The sequence below is a fragment of the Leptonychotes weddellii genome, chromosome 8 (assembly GCF_054177405.1).
Source record: "Leptonychotes weddellii isolate Sample4059 chromosome 8, ASM5417740v2, whole genome shotgun sequence".
Taxonomy (NCBI): domain Eukaryota; kingdom Metazoa; phylum Chordata; class Mammalia; order Carnivora; family Phocidae; genus Leptonychotes; species Leptonychotes weddellii.
The window spans coordinates 104393310-104410745 of record NC_138376.1 but is presented as its reverse complement, the minus strand read 5'-3'; positions in this window follow the sequence as shown (position 1 = coordinate 104410745).

Below are 17436 nucleotides of genomic sequence, written 5' to 3'. Positions count from 1 at the left end.
ACAGTGGTTTAAATATGATTAGAAGTACAAAAACATACAGACATAAATGTAGATACATAATCCACTGAAATATCTGAATAGAATATTGCTAGCATAACCAAAAGATCTATTTGTTAGAAAGCACTGCTACTAGATCTTCCATAAGAATAATGTTAAATAATGGGGCGCCTGGGTGGTTCAGCCATTAAGCGTCTGCCTTCGGCTCAGGTCATGATCCCAGGGTCCTGGGATCGAGCCCCGCATCTGGCTCCCTGCTCAGTGGGAAGCCTGCTTCTCCCTCTCCCACTCCCCCTGCTTGTGTTCCCTGTCTTGCTGTGTCTCTCTCTGTCAAATAAATAAATAAAATATTAAAAAAAGAATAATGTTAAATAAAATATGACTTTCATATCTAAAAATACTTTATTTTTACTAGAATGTTACCACACTTCAAAATTACCCAACTGTTGATCCTACTTACCAATTATTTCAAATTTGTATCAATATCTGACAGAAATATTGCTTGTATTTTAGAAATAATAGCATGATCAACGAAAACAGCAAAAGATGATTTGTATTTTAATAGAGATTTCTGATACAATGATGAGCAGATTTACATGTTAAGCAGGTAGTCAAAACTCCAGTACACACATACATTGTGAGGAATTATATAATATGGACTAGAATAATAAAAATACTATATATAATATATCTCAGTAAAGATTTTATACACACACACACACACACACACACACACACACTGGAATATTACTCAGCCATAAAAAAGAATAAAATCATTTTAGAGGGGAGAGGGGTAGGGGGATGGGCTAGCCTGGTGATGGGTATTAAGGAGGGCGCACATACTGCATGGAGCACTAGGTGTTATACGAAAACAATGAATCGTTGATCGCTACATCAAAAACTAATGTTGTATTGTATGGTGACTAACAAAACATAATAAAATAAAATTTTAAAAAAAGAATAAAATCTTGCCATTTGCAACAAATGCATGGATATAGAGGGTATAATGCTAAATGAAATCAGTCAGAGAAAGACAAATACTATATGATTTCATTCATATGTGGAATTTAAGAAACAAAACAAAGGAAAAAGAAACAAACAGACTCTTAAATATAGATAACAAACTAGTGGTTGCCAAGGGGTGATGAGTGGGGGGATGGGTGAAATGGGTGAAGGGGATGAAGAGTACACTTATCATGATGAGCACATCTTTCCTTTCAAACCTCTTCTCCTCCTGTGTCCCTTCTCAGTAAGAAGGGCACCTTCTCCACACTACTCAGGCTACAAAATGTGAGCTCATCTCCTATTCCTCCCTCCCATTTGTTCCCATAATAAATCACTGACCAAAGCTTCTGGACCCTATTTTTGAGATATGTTCTCTTTAGTAGAAGTCTCTCCACTTGTATCCTAACTGGTTGGCTTTCCCACGAGGCATTTCTTCCCTCCAGTTAACCCTACACTTTGCTGCTAGAGATCTCATTCTAAAATTCATCTGATTATATAACCCATGTCTAAAATCTTTACTAGGTCCAGGCTGCATATGGAATGAATCCAAATCTTTTTTTTTTTTTTTTTAACATTCAAGGCTCTCCACAATCTGGCTACAGGTTATGCTTCTACATGTATCTCTTTCTAAATCCTGCCTTCTTCCTACATCCTCAATCTTAGTCACATGGGAAATCTCACCTTTCAGCCCGGTGCCCCCACAGTCTCAGCCACCAGACTTCTACTTATGCTTTCCCATCTGAATGTCCTTTCCCAGTCTCTGCTTGTCACAGTCCTATTCAGACTGCAAAGCTTATCTCCTTCAAATGGGTTTCCAAGACTTACCTTCATAATTCTTTTTTCCCACTAAGCACAATGAAAAATATTTTTTAAAGATGTTATTTATTTATTTATTTAAGAGAGAGCACGCACAAGTTGGGGGGGGAACAGAAGGAGAGAGAGGAGGGAGAGAGAATCTCAAGCAGACTAGAATGCTGAACGCAGAGCCTGACCCATGATCTCACGACTTTGAGATCATGACCTGAGCCAAAACCAAGAGTCAGATGCTTAACTGACTGAGCCACACAGATGTCCCCCAAAATATTTTTAACTAAAAAAAAATTAAAGTGCATACTAGCTCCACTTTCATTAATTATGGTCATGTTCATTTCTTTAAATACTTTGTTGGGTGTTATAGCTTTTAGTGTATATGCTATAGTATTTTGTACTTATCATGTTCTCAGTAAATGTTTTCCAAGGTGAACATGAGGGAAATAAGACCACCTGGGTTCAAAACTCAGTTCTGCCACTTAACAGCAGTGTGACTTTGCATCCCAGTTTCTTACTTACAGATTTACCGAGCCAATATGTTACAACATTAGTTTTTGTGTTTTTAAGATATTTGTTATCTACACTTTGAAAAACACCAACAAGGAAACAAAATATCCCCTCTTCTGAATAATCCAAAAATTGAGCACAGCTGAAAACTGGAAATAAGACAATAGATTGCCTTCAGAAACCTGGTCAATTTCTTAAAGAATACTAAATAAGAATATGAAAAGTAACAAGAATATCAGACAGAACTCTACAATTGGAGAAAGAACTCCCTAGAAAAATAACTAACTAACTGGCTTTCAGCCCATGTTTTATTAACTATGAAGTTTTGAAGAACTTAAAGACAGTAAGAATGTAAGAATAATAAAAAATTAGCTTGGAAGCCAGCTATAAGAAGGAAAGTCCTAGGTACAAAATGACGCCAACATTTTGTCTCCTGGGCTTTTCTTCATCCTATTTTCTTTGACTTCCTCTTTTGCCAAGTAACATGTGTCATGATCTAATTCTTGTTCTTGTCTCAGTCTTATTTTCTTTGCCAAATACTGAAGTGGAAAGTTTCCTTCGGAAGTTTCAGTTTCCATATGCTTCATAGTGTCATGGTGAAGATTCTGAACCTCTCTGTACCAACCATAAACTTTGCCTGAAAACATGACCTTGACAGAGTTCATGCCAGGAAGGAAAGACTCCCACTGACTTTATCTGGTGTCATCCTAACGAAGTTAATGACTTGTATAGAAAAAAAAAAAAAAACACCATTCTTAGACACCATCCTCCTTAGAAAGATGTGGGAATGAGGAAATAAAGTGCAGAATTCTCTTAGGGAAAATAGCCTTCTAAGAAAAGGGAAAGGGAAGGGGGCTCTTTTTTTGAGGGGGAGAGGATAAAATTGACAAGGGAACAAGGGGAAGGAGCCGCCAAGGCCAATGAACACAACATATTTTAAAAAGTTCACAGAATGCTGCCAAGTAGCTTTTCCGAGTGTGTTGAGCCATGTTTTCCTTGTTTCATTTCATTTTCTGTCTATAATTTTGTGCCTTTTATCCTCAAATGCATACCCATCATTGAAATTCCAATAAAAGACACAATTTTAAATAGAGAAAATATCTCCATGGCTAAAGTTTTTATACACTAAATAATTACTAAATATTTACCAGCCCACATTTCCCTCTTTAGTTGGCCCACCCTGCCACATGGGGATGCTCTGACTATAAAATGGATGAGCTCACCATTCTTTTCTTCTTGCTCAGTAGAGACAGTTACTTAAATCATCTGATGGGCAGCTGAATTTAGTAGGTACTTTCTCCAGTTAGAATGGTGTCTCTAACTATGAGCCTGATTTAGAAATCAATTTGTTGTAAAATGTTTCATAGGTGTTTGTTGTTCAGATTTGTAAAGACATCTTTTCTCAAAAGCGGGTACCATAACTGTCAGCCAGCTTGCAAAAATCAATGAACCCATAATGTAATTTAGATTTATTTCTAGTAAAAGTAGGCTTAGTTCAAGTCCCCTGTTGGTAGAGACACACTTGTCCAGGGTAAGGAGAAGAAGGGGCAGAAAAAAGTAGAGAGCAAAGAGCAAGAAGAGGATAAAAGTTGGAATCTCTCTCACTTAATCAAAACCCATCTAAGACAAATTTTTGAAACAACAAGCTGATCTGGCACCACTTTGCATCTTTTCCTCAACTCCAGCCCCAATTTTCACACTACCCTAAGAATTTCCCAATCTTTGTGCTATCCCGTCCTCCGTGGTCTCTTTCTCTCAAATGAAAAACTTTATTCATTCAGTGGATTATCTCAGTAGTAATTAAGATAAACCAATTGCTTAAAATAATTTATGCTAAGTTAAAGTGATTTATAAAATTATTCTTGACTGATGATATTTGCAATCTTAAAAGATGCTTATTAGTCTAAATGGTTCACTAATTTAAGAAGTTTCCACTGATGTAATAAAATGAGTATTTCAAAATTTCTAAGCTTTTTTAAGAAGACATCAATCTCATTTTAGAACTGGAAAGAAAGTTGCTATCAGGGTGAGGTTGAGAACAGAAGAGGGGCAATCCAATTGTGGTCATTTGAAAGCATATGGAGTTTATAAGTAAATTATAGCTTATAAATCACTTTAACATAAATATCTAAGTATTTAATCAAGAGGCCCCTTTTATTGGCACTTTATCATGGAGGGGGGCAAAAGGGGTGTGGAGGTTTTTTCAAAGACCATAATATTTCTATTCAAAAGGAAGAACTGGAGTTCAGGGGGAAAATACTATCAATACATTGATCTTCTAGGATTAGAGATGGTTGCTTATATTTTATTGGGAAAGTCTTAGAGAACATCTAGAATAAGGCTAAATAAAAATATTAAAGAATGGCTGAGTATTATCTTCTCAGGGAGATATGTATTTTAATAGAAAACAAAGTAGTTGATCAAAATGACAAATTCCTAATTGTGGCATTTTAGGACTCACAGTGTTTGAACCACTCATGGTGGTGGTGGCACCTGAAATAATCTCATGTTTGCTATCTATTTCACTTACTAGGAGATCATCCAGGCTATTGTATTGGTCACTTTTAAAAAATATATTGGGTCAGTTACCAATAATGCATTCTACAGAATCATCATGCCTTTTGCCAAACCTTACAGCATTAACAATGTTTAACTTAATTGACCCATATTTTGTGTTAGAAATACCCTTTCATACTGACTTTCTAGCAATACAAGTACAAGAAAATTTATTCAATAGATAAATTTTCTCTACTGTGTGTCTTTTGTAGTTTATTTTCCCAAACTGAAACCTAGATCTAATATTATTTATTACTAAAAACATAATCTATCATTGATATATTCATTTCATTTGTATTTTAAAAATGAGAAATCTGGCAGATTTTCTTTTTAAGAAACATTTAACTTGCAATTGCAAGTTCTAACAGATGCTGGAAACCTAATTCAAACATTTCTGTCTACTGCCACCAAAACTTCAATTCTGTTAATATACTTTAAAGTGTTGTGTTAAAAAACAAACTCTTTTTCTTGTTACATTTCTCTACTCTTAGTAGATTCTTTTCCCAAATAACTTGAATTTTATAGAAGTCTGAATCAGGGATATAAGGTAAAAACTGTGATATTTGCCAGCAAAGTTCAATGTAAGTTTATTACACCCCACTGATTTGCTTACTTGGGTAATTAAAAGCAAAGTTCTGGAAAATAGCATTTTGTTATCTAATACTGAGGAAGGAGGAGAAAAAAATTGGTATCACTTTTTTTTATAGGAAATTATTTCATGAAACAAATTGAATTACAATTGTTACATCTTACCATTTTCTTTTTCCTCCTAGGGAATCCATTTCTTATGGAACAATAGTAGAATTACATTTTAAACCTTGACTAGTTCAAGTCAGTTTCACAAACATGGAGCACTTATTATGGGCAAGGTACCATGAAATACCCTACAGGGGATTCAAAGATAAATAAGACAAAATCCTTGCAGCTAAAGAATTTATCATCTACCAGAGAGAAAAAGAAAAGCACAAAAATAATGAAACATAAGGCATAAGGCTGACCAGAGAGAGCTATTTGGCTTAATGCAAAAAAGCATGGTCTTTATACCCAAACATACCTGCTTTCTTTTTTTGTTTGTTTTTAAAGATTTATTTATTTGAGAGAGAGAGAGCACGAGCAGGAGGGGCAGAGGAAGAGAATCTTAAACAGACTCCACGTGTGGAGTTGGAGGTGGGCCTCCCCATCTCATGACCCTGAGTGGAAACCAAGAGTCTGTGGCTTAACCAACTGAGCCACCCAGACATCCCATATACCCAAACATACCTGCTTTCAATTTGGTTGTGACATTTAGTAATAGCATATCTTTGCACAAATTACATAAATATTTTGAAAATAATTTTATCCTGCAAAATAGTGATATCATAATTACCTAAAAATCTTATCTCAAGACTTTTGGGCAGTAATAGATGTAAAGCACGCAGCAAACAGTGGATGTTCTAGGTTGGTTTCCCTGGAAAGAAGACCTTGAAATGAAAATTTCCAGCTGGAAAGTTTATTATGGTGTGCCTTCAGAATTGACAACTGTGGGGTAGCTAAGGAAGCAGGAAATGGCAGAGGGAGAAGATGGGCTACAAAACAGTTTCAACAAAGACCTTGGCTAAGTTCATAGGGAGCTGTGGTGCTTGGACGGTCCTGTAGCATTCTCTCAGACTGGGACAAGGGAGTAAGGCCTTTAGAGACCTATCTCTACGGTAGAGTCTTTACATGCATACTACCTGTGGGAGAGTATGTGTGTTACCTTGGAAGAGGCAACTCTCTTCAGAGGCAGCTTTTTCAATGAATGGCAATTGTTGGAGGTGAAGGAAGGGGTTTTCAGCCGGGAGTGGACAGCCTTCAGTGCCTCTAGTAGCAGGGATATGAGAGTGTAGATCCTAACAGATGAGATAATGGGGAGAGAGGAGGAAGAATCTGGGTGACATATGACATAGTCTATTTTAAATGTTAGCATCAATTTTCCTAACACTTTTTAAAAAATATAAACATGCATAAGAAAATTTGGAAAATGCAGGAAACACAACATTTAAAAAATTTATATCAATTGCAATCCCACAATACCACTAACATTTTGGCACATGTCTTTCTAATATTTTTTAAGCATCTATGTTTTCTAGAATATTTATTCTCTGGAATAATGGCATACTGGAAAAATTTTTTCATACTGTGAACATTTTCTCATGTAAATAAATATTATTTTAAGAGATTATTTGGGCTTTATTCTCTTCTATTATAATGATATTCCAAAATTTGCTGAACTAAAACTATATTGCTAGACACTTAGGTTTTTATAATTTTTTTTTACTTTTACAAAAAATGCTGTAATACATGATATTATATATGTATATGTAGTATATAATATATATAATTATATATGTAATATATAATATATAATGTAATATAATAATTATATAATATATATATATTTCTGGCTATTTCCTTAGGAAAAAAAATCATAGAAATCGAAATTGTTATGCAAAGACTATTTGCGGTTTTAAGATTTTGGTACTTGTTGCCAAATTATCCCCTGAAAATTCCTACCAACAATGTTTGAGACTTTCTCTTCCCTCACCCTTGCCAAGATTGGGAATTATCATTCTTCTTCTCTGTCCCAGTTTTAAAGATAGAATTTCATCATTGATATATACAAATGCAATGAGAGTAGCAGAAGTCAAACAGTATCTATGGAGATTTAGAAGTGTCAGAGATTACAAAAAATCAGAGTAAATGAGAGAAGACTTCCAAGAAAAGAAGACAGATGATATGGGCCTTAAGTAATAGGATTTCAACAAATAAAAATGGAAGGAATCACAGACAGAGAAAACATCAGGAACAAAGACAACATTAGGAAATACTGATTACCCTGGTTTGATTAAAATGTAAACAAGAAATGAGACAAAGTTAGAATGAGACCATAATGTAGCACAAAAATGGTAAGTAGAGTTCAAATTTTAACAATAACCAATAATTGCCTGACATCGGTGTTAATAATGATTTGGAAGCTAAGATTAGTTTCATTCATTTGTTCAAGAAGCCTTCATTCATAACCTACAATATGCCAAGTGCTTGCATCACTGATGAAAGCAGACAGAAATCCCTGCATTCTGGAGCACATGGGAAGAAGCACATAGAAAGAGAATAGGGCCACAAGAGGAATATTATGTTTACAAAATGGGAGAATAAAAAGGCAGGTAAGAGGCAAACGAATTATAATCAAAAGGAAAACCGAGAGACTGAAATGCCATAGACGCCAAAGGAGGAATGCTGAAATGGATGTAAGAATCAAGGCAGAGAGGGCGCCTGGGTGGCTCAGTTGGTTAAGCGACTGCCTTCGGCTCGGGTCATGATCCTGGAGTCCCGGGATCGAGTCCCTTATTGGGCTCCTTGCTTAGCAGGGGGTCTGCTTCTCCCTCTGATCCTCCCCCCTCTCATGTGCTCTCTCTCTCTCATTCTCTCTCTCAAATAAATAAAATCTTAAAAAAAAAAAAAAAGAATCAAAGCAGAGAAAAACTGAAGGTAATAAAAACAAACACAAAAAATTATTGGTTTGGCGACTTAGGGATCATCAGTAACAATTTTAAAAATATATTTTTTTACAGGGATAGGAAAGGAAGCCAGATTGCAAGGGAATAAAGTAAATGGTGTGGAAATGGGAGAAATAGAATCTCCAAACTGATCATTCAAAAAAATGGACAGTTTAGGGAATTTGAGTACAGGATGAGATCAGGAGAAAGGATCAATGTTAAAGGAAGAGTTCTGTGTTGTTTTTTTTTTTTCCCAGTTAAATCCTAAGTATCTAGGAATAAATTTTAAAATGTTAACAAAAATAGTGTTCCCCTTTCTCTGCATCCTCGCCAACATCTGTTGTTTCCTGAGTTGTTAATTTTAGCCATTCTGACAGGTGTGGGGTGGTATCTCATTGTGGTTTTGATTTGTATTTCCCTGATGATGAGTGATGTTGAGCATCTTTTCATGCGTCTGTTAGCCATCTGAATGTCTTCTTTGGAAAAGCGTCCATTCATGTCTTCTGCCCATTTCTTAACTGGATTATTTGTTTTTTGGGTGTTGGGTTTTATAAGTACTTTATATATTTTGGATACTAACCCCTTATCAGATATGCCATTTGCAAATATCTTCTCTCATTCTGTTGGTTGACTTTTAGTTTTGTTGATTGTTTCCTTCACTGTGCAAAAGCTTTTTGTTTTGATGAAGTCCCAATAGTTTATTTTTGCTTTTATTTCCCTTGCCTCAGGAGACATATTTAGGAAGAAGCTGCTATGGCCATTGTCAAAGAGATTGCTGCCTGTGTTCTCCTCTAAGATTTTTATGGTTTCAGGTCTCATATTTAGGTCCTTAATCCATTTTGAATTTATTTTTGTATTTGGTGTAAGAAAGTGGTCCAGCTTCATTTTTTGCATGTAGCTGTCCAGTTTTTCCAGCACCATTTGTTGAAGAGACTGTCTTTTTCCCATTGGATATTCTTTCCTGCTTTGTTGAAGATTAACTGACCATATAGTTGTGGTTCATTTCTACGTTTTCTATTCTGTTCTATTGATCTATGTGTCTTATTTTTGTGCCAGTACCACAGTCTTTTGATCACTAGAGTTTTGTAATATAACTTAAAGTCCAGAATTGTGATGCATCCAGCTTTGCTCTTCTTTTTCAAAGTTACCTTGGCTATTCAGGCTCTTTTGTGGTTCCATACAAGTTTTAAGAGTGTTTGTTCTAGCTCTGTGAAAAAAACGTTGTTGGTATTTTGATTCTTAGGCACTTATTTCTCTGATAGAATAAGAGTTTTGTTACTGAACAGGAACAGTGGTTCAAAGGGTGGTTCCCAGACTAACAGCATCAGCATCACCAAGAACTTGTTAGAAATGCAAATTCTCAGGCCCTGAGACCAGTGGAATCAGAAACTCCAGGGGTGAGGTCCACAGCTTGTGTTTCAACAAGTGATTCTGATATATTATAAAGTTTGAGAGTCACTAAGCTAGAAGAGTGGAGGATCATTGAGAACCTGAAGTAGAAAAGAGAGGTACCAATTGATTAGTGGAAGTGAGGAAATAGATGGAACAGGAAAATAAAATTTGTGGGGGAAAAAGGAAATGTTAGAGTTTGAGATATTGGCAATAAGGTAGTTTTAAATAATGGTAAGATTTAAGTTCTGATCATAAATGGAATAGCTAAAGTGAATGGAAATGGAAATTGGTTTTTATAAAGATCACAGAAGTAAGACCAGAAGAAAAAGCAAGAGTAGTGTTGAAGTCATTGTACTGACAAAGAAATGAAGATTAGGCATGTGCTCTTAAAGCTATGGAGATATGGTGGAGTGATTTCACAATCAGCTGACTGTAAAAATCAAGGATAAATATTCTCATGTTAGATGGAATTCACTTAGAAAGGTCTGGGATGTTCAGAGATGTGGAGGTACAAAGTATTTATGAAAACCATGAGAACCCCATCTCCATGGTTCATGAGTCTATAGAAAAGAGACAAGAGGTTTCCACTAGAAAGAGGTTTACAATATCCCATGATATTGAACATTATAATAATTTTATTATTAATAATATTAAGATAGTGATTATTGATATTTTTTATGATTATAACATAATATCGATTCCATTTTATTTTGAACATAATAAAAATTTTGTATCTACTGAACATCAGTAGTTGGAAACTATAGTTAACATATAATGGGACATGTTAACCAAATAGATGCCTTCCCTGTGTCTCAGATTTTCAATAGTTCAAAGTTTAGGGAAAAGTTAAAAATAAAAAAATTGGAAAGTTGAACTATTTCTACTCATAAATTATCCTATCAAACATTGCAAAATTACCAGAGGTATCTTGTTCTTTTAGATGTTATCAGATCCTTGGTTGTGTCTTGCTATTACCATATAAGTGGCCTAATCAGAATCCTCTAGTAATAGTCCTTATTTCAGACTTGGGGGACTACTTATTAGAAAGACATCATTTATAACTGAATTCTTAATCTTCAGGAGTTAAAGATTTATAACAAAAACTCCACTAGTGTACATGGTAGATCTGGGTCAATCACTAAAAAGAAGCAAGAAATGAGTGTGCCACAGCATGGCGGCACCATCTTCTCTTATCAATGGGTTAGTGATGGGGACATTGCAATGTTCAAAAATCCACAAAATGTCACAGTGTTAGGCAAAAGTCTTCAAAATCCAAACTGGCTGCTGTGGATTGTAAAGAACTTTTTAAATAGAACCACCACATGCCTTCTTCCCCAAAGACTATGGAGGCAAACTTCCAATGCTCACCATCAAACAGTGTGTGTAAAGACTGCAGGATCAACCCTGGAATTAAAAAGCAAATAAACAAAACACTTTATAGGGACAAACTCAAAAGGGCTGTACTGTTCTCCGGACAGAAATGAGGCTGCAGGCTGGTATTTCAAAAGAGCCACAAATTCTCTATCTGTCCCAAATGGGAAATAATAATTTTATTGAATAATAAATTAAAAATGAATCCACTTCTTTCTCCTTATAACTCAGTAAGTACTTATGATGTGGTCTTTGTAGCCAGAGTGCAATTCTTCAGTTAATGAATGAAAGAAATGTGAGTCTGTGTGTACAATTATCCAAAATGAAAGAGTAGGAACAAAGTGAAAAATATTTCAAGAAATTTAATTTTTGAATAAAAAGCAAACTAACGTCCTTTAGGGTTTCAAATATGCTGGTAGTGTTGGCATTGCCCCATAAGGTATTAGTTTCCATGAGCAAAAAGCACAGGCAACTTTGAGTACCTCTCTATCTCCATTCACAAGAGGAAAATATAAATACAATTTATAAAGATCAGTTTAGGGTTTTATTGCTTTTGGCCAAAGACCATTTGAAGACTTATAGAGTAAAAAGTCTATGCCATATGATTATTTAAATAAGGACCAAAAAAGGGCAAAGTTGAATTCTTCTTCAATAGGTAATACTTCAAAATGTATTGAATGGAAAGGATTTATAAAGGAACAAGTAATTATACTATTTACCTATTATATGAAATTTCTATTCTTATTTTTAAAGGAGTCAGGGTATATTATTAGAGAGTTTTGATAGTAAGATACAATTCTTATCACACAATAAATAACTTACATTTTCGGCTTTAGTTTTTAGCAGATGCTAATTTTATGTACTCCCATGAATATTCTGGCTGTGTTCCAAATGCACAGGAAAGACTAAAATTTAATGTAAATGGCCCGCTAGCCCACAGAGTTTATATACATAAGAGTCTTTGAAATGAGGAATGAGGTTTTAGAACAGGTTACTGGAAAGTAGTTTTCCTTAGGCTTTGGGAGTCACACAATAGTGTGAGAATTTGGTGAAAGAGATGGATCCTCTTCAGGAACAATATACACACAAATACACATGGAATATGTACCATTGTGCATTGTGTTTCATGGAATTCACAGATGCTTTGACACCTACCCATGGAGCCCAAGTACTCTGGGTTAAGAATACCTGATGGTTTATCTGAGTTCAAAATATCAGGCTATCTAGATAGACAATCTACTGAAATATCTATTTGTTGTGGAGAATTTAGAAAATATTAAAAAGCATGAATAATCCCATGTGAATCCACATGAATGGTAAAATCACCATGATCCCATCACCCACAGATAAACCTGCTTAACATTTGGGTGTATATCCTTCTTTTCCAATTAAAAATGTATTTGTCCACAAATAGAATTATACTGCACATAATATCTTATTATAGCTTTTGATTCAAATAATATGATTATATCTCCATGCTATCAAATATTCAGTGACATTAGTGTATTTTATCAAAATACAATTATTTATTTAACCAGGTTTTTATTATAAAACACTATTTCTTAACATTATCATTTCTAATTTTTTATTCCTATAATTACTACTCCTATGGGAATAATTTATTTTTGGGGGGGGAATAATTTCTTTTATGACCCATGCCTATTTACCACACTTTATTTTACATCTTCTAAAATCACCTTGTCCCAATTGCCAACCTATTAAACATGGAGTTTTAATCAAAGTATTTGTTACTTTTTCATGAAATATCATGTAAATGTAAGAAAGGAATATAGCTAAATTTGTCTGCAGTGCTTTAACCTAAAGACTTACTATTCTAGATATAGTATAAATTGGGCAGTAATTCTTATGGATCACTTTGATGGGGGTGCATGGCAGGATGAGCAGTATATTTGGTTGGTTTGGTTTGATTTGCTATAATGTGGTTAGGATATTGAATTCTGTAATCATTTATGAGTAGGTTCTAATTGAGGGAGGTTCAAACTCTATACAAATTCAAGGTCATTGATGCTGAGAAATAAATGTTGACAGGCAGGGAGACAGGAGACCTGACTTAGAGTGAGCCTTAGGTGAATCCTAAGGGCTCTCTCAGTGCTAAAAATCTTTTATTCTAGACAGAAAGGAAATTAATATGCCAAAAGATGAACACTAGTTGGTTCTGGGTGGGTGAGTGGGGGTATCTGTGATATTTTCCTCCTCTTTATGTTGTATTCTTCCTACATTTTCTAAATGAGCTTATATTAAGTTGATCATCAGAAAAACACAAGGGAAATATTTAAGTGCATTCTGTGATCCTACTTTAACAATGTTAATCTCATGTTCAGTTGGTCTTTCAGTCCTAATGTCTCCTAGTCATTTGTCACCCTAATTAATAGGGTCATTTTCCAGAAAATTCATGTTTTACATTCTTATAAATGAACAGAATTCATAACACCAAATATCTACCCCAGCTTCAAAATCTCAGAATAGATCTGTCCAAGACACCATGGCAGAAACTGGGAACCATTAAAAGTAATCACAGTATGTCTGGTCCTTTCTTCATTTTATGCACATTTTGGGTCTGAATGAAGACATAAGAGATGTAAAGGATGAAACTGAAAACTCATGAACAAGAACATGAAAGATTTCATCTTACACAAATGGCTGGTCCTAGAGTTTAAAGCAGTTTCATCCCAATCTTGGATCATTCATTCTTTCATTAATCAAATATTTATTCTGTATCTTCCAGGGTGCCAGGTATTAGTCTAGGTGCAGAGAGTGCAAAGTGTAAAATAAAGTTGACATGACCCCTGCCTTTATGGAAATAATACTTTAAACAAATAAATGTGCATATAAACCTGTATTTATAAATTCTTGTTACAGGAATGGATTACACTGCTTAAATGCTTACCAGGCACGATGCACTATGTCAAGTGCTTTAAATAAATGATCTCATGTATTCTTCCCAATTTCCCTCTGGGGTTGGTATTATAGATGAGAAAACTGAAGCTTACAGAGTCAAGTATTTTGCCCAGAGTCACATGGGGGGGCAGGGTTTGAATGCAAGCTGTTTGATTTTCAAACCAGGGCTGTGACAGAAAAGAATAGGGCACTATGAGAGAGAGTGAGAAGGGAAAACAACTTCTCTTGGGTGTCAAGGGAAGCTCTTTTGAGGAAATGGCACTCAAGTGAGGCCTGAAGTAGGGGGGAGGAGGTGGTTAGGGAGACTAGCTAGCTGGTAGGGAATGTGTACTCATGCAGCATTCAAAGGGTTTCTGACCTCAGTTTCACCCAAATCAATTATTTATAAATAACTGATTTGTTTAATAATACAGCTCTGAGATTTATTAACCATAATGAATTTGGAATAATGAGTCAAGAGGTCTTAGCTTTGGAGCGTTCTTTTATTCCTCTTGTTGCTGTGCTTTAAAATAGTGTACTCGACAGGGACAGCTGCCTGCCCATAACCCAACCAGCCCCGTCCTCACTGACTTGGTGCTGGGGCACAGTGCCATCAAAGCCCTCTTACATTCATAACAAATTCTGTCAACCTGGTGCTCTGTATCCAACCCAGCGCACCCAACCTTATCCTGTAGGACCAATAAATATTGGGGGAAAAGATGGGGAAAAGGGATGGTGGGTGTGGATGATAATGACCTGGAGGAAAAAACAAAATCTGTTAAATATTCACATCTGTTGAGTATGCTGATATCAAAGAATGGAACTGTCTTTAGAGTCCCACAAAAAAGCGAATTGATGGGTAAAGAGACATATAAACAAACATTGACTAGAAAAGAACCTGCAATCCTGCACACGTTGTTTCCCCAGGTGAAAATATAATATTCGTCACAGACCACAGAAGTCCACCACAAATGGGCAAATGTTAAATAATCAAATGCTCCATTTTTAAATGTCAAGGGTCTACTGTATATACCATATAAAGCAGGTGTATCCTGCTTTTTCTTCCACTAAATACTATTTTGTAAGCATTTTCTTGTGTCACGAAACAGTAGTCTAAAAGTTCCATTGTATGGTTTTATAATGTACTTCTCAGTTATTCTATTATTATAATGATTTATTCCTAGTTTTCATTTATAAATAAAAATTTAAAGAGGTCTTGTGGATAAGTCTTTGTTATAGATTTTAAATTGTTTCTTTGGGCTAAATTCACAGTGATCAAAAGTATGACTTTTTTAAAGCTTGCTTTCCAGAAATGATGTACCAATTTCCACTTCTAGCAGCAATGTAAGAAATGGTCATATTATAATAATCTTGCCTGAATTAAGTATTATACATATTTCTCATATTGACAGAGAAAAAAATAGCATTTTGTATGCATATTCTTCTTACTAGTGAGCTTAGATCCTTTCTATTTATTGGCTTTTGTGTTTCTTATTTAAATTATCTATACTTTTATGGGATAGTTGCTTTTTATAAATTTATAAAACTGTTGCCATATTATGTTAACCATTTGCCACTCATATTTGTTGCCTTTTGTATTTGTTTGTTTGTTACATTGAAGTCTTTAAACAATTTTGGAGGGGCGCCTGGGTGGCTCAGTCTGTTAAGAGTCTGCCTTCAGCTCAGGTCATGATTTCAGGGTCCTGGGATCAGGCCATACATGGGGCTCCCTGCTCAGCGGGGAGCCTACTTCTCCATCTCCCTCTACCTGACCCTCCCCCTGCTTGTGGGTACACACACACTCTCTCTCTCACTTTCTGTCAAATAAATAAATAAAATCTTTTTTTTTTTTTTTTTTTTTTAAAGATTTTATTTATTTGACAGAGCACAAGCAGAGGGAGAGAGAGGGAGAAGCAGGTTCCCTACTGAGCAAGGAGCCCGATATGGGACTCGATCCCAGGACCCTGGGATCATGACCTGGGCCGAAGGCAGCCGCTTAACCGACTGAGCCACCCAGGCGTCCCAATAAATAAAATCTTTAAAAAATTTTTTGGAATTAATTTTGGCTTCAAACATAAGTTGAGAGTCCAATTTGATTTTTTTTTTTTAAAGAGTTTTTATTTATTTATTTGACAGAGAAAGACACAGCAGGAGAGGGAATACAAGCAACGGGAGTGGGAGAGGGAGAAGCAGGCTTCCTGTTGAGCAGGGAGCCTGATGCTGGGCTCGATCCCAGGATCCTGGTATCATGACCTGAGTTGAAGGCAGACGCTCAATGGCTGAGCCACCCAGGCACCCCCCAATTTGATTTTTTCTAAAAGGCAATTACCCAGAATCATTTCTAAAATAATTTTACCTCTTTTCATTGGTTAATGAGGTGGCCTTTATATAGTCAGTACATTTCAAGATATACTACAAACTTACCATAATCAAAACAGTGTGGTACTGAGAAGCAAAATTGCCCTTGTTTGTGATGTTAATGGTATTAATACTCTATATGCCTTGCAGAAACAATATATCATATAAACTTATTATTCAAATGATCTGTTACTATTTATTCTTTGTTCTATTGAATCTGTCAAAAGCTGAGACAGATACGTTAAAATCTGCTGAACAGTTTTCTTTCGTTCAATTTCCATTTGTCTAGTAGTCTGAGGCTAAGTTACAGTTCATAATTTATATTATTCTGAGTCATAACTTTTGATTTGATAAAATTACTCTCTATGTCACTTTAGTGTTATTTAATTTTATTTTGTCTAAAATTCATATTGCTACCATTGCTTCCTATTGATATCTCCCAAGTAAATGTCTCTTGAGCCTTTATTTTTAGCCACCTTGGGGTTTAAAGTAGAGAGCCAGTGTAGGACAGTAGTCATATCAAGAGCGCCAGAGTCCCATGACCTGCTTCCACATGCTGGCTCTGAGGTGAAAGAAAAAGAATGTGTATGGGGGAAAAGAATTAATAAATAAAAGACTAGAGGGAACTTCCTTAACCTGATAATATTTGTTTTCAAAATGTACTTAAAATTGAATGTTACTGATATTCCTTTTAAAATGAGGAATAAGACAAGGATACCATCTATTAGGAGTTGAATTGTTTTCTTTCCTTCTGCCCTCCAAAGTTCATATATTGAAGTTCTTTTTTTTAAAATTTTTATTATTATGTTATGTTAATCACCATACATTACATCATTAGTTTTTGATGGAGTGTTCCATGATTCATTGTTTGCGTATAACACCCAGCGTTCCATTCAGTACGTGCCCTCCTTAGTACCCATCACCGGGCTAACCCATCCCCCCACCCCCCTTCCCTCTAAAATCCTCAGTTTGTTTCCCAGAGTCCATAGTCTCTCATGGTTCGTCTCCCCCCTCTGATTTCCCCCCC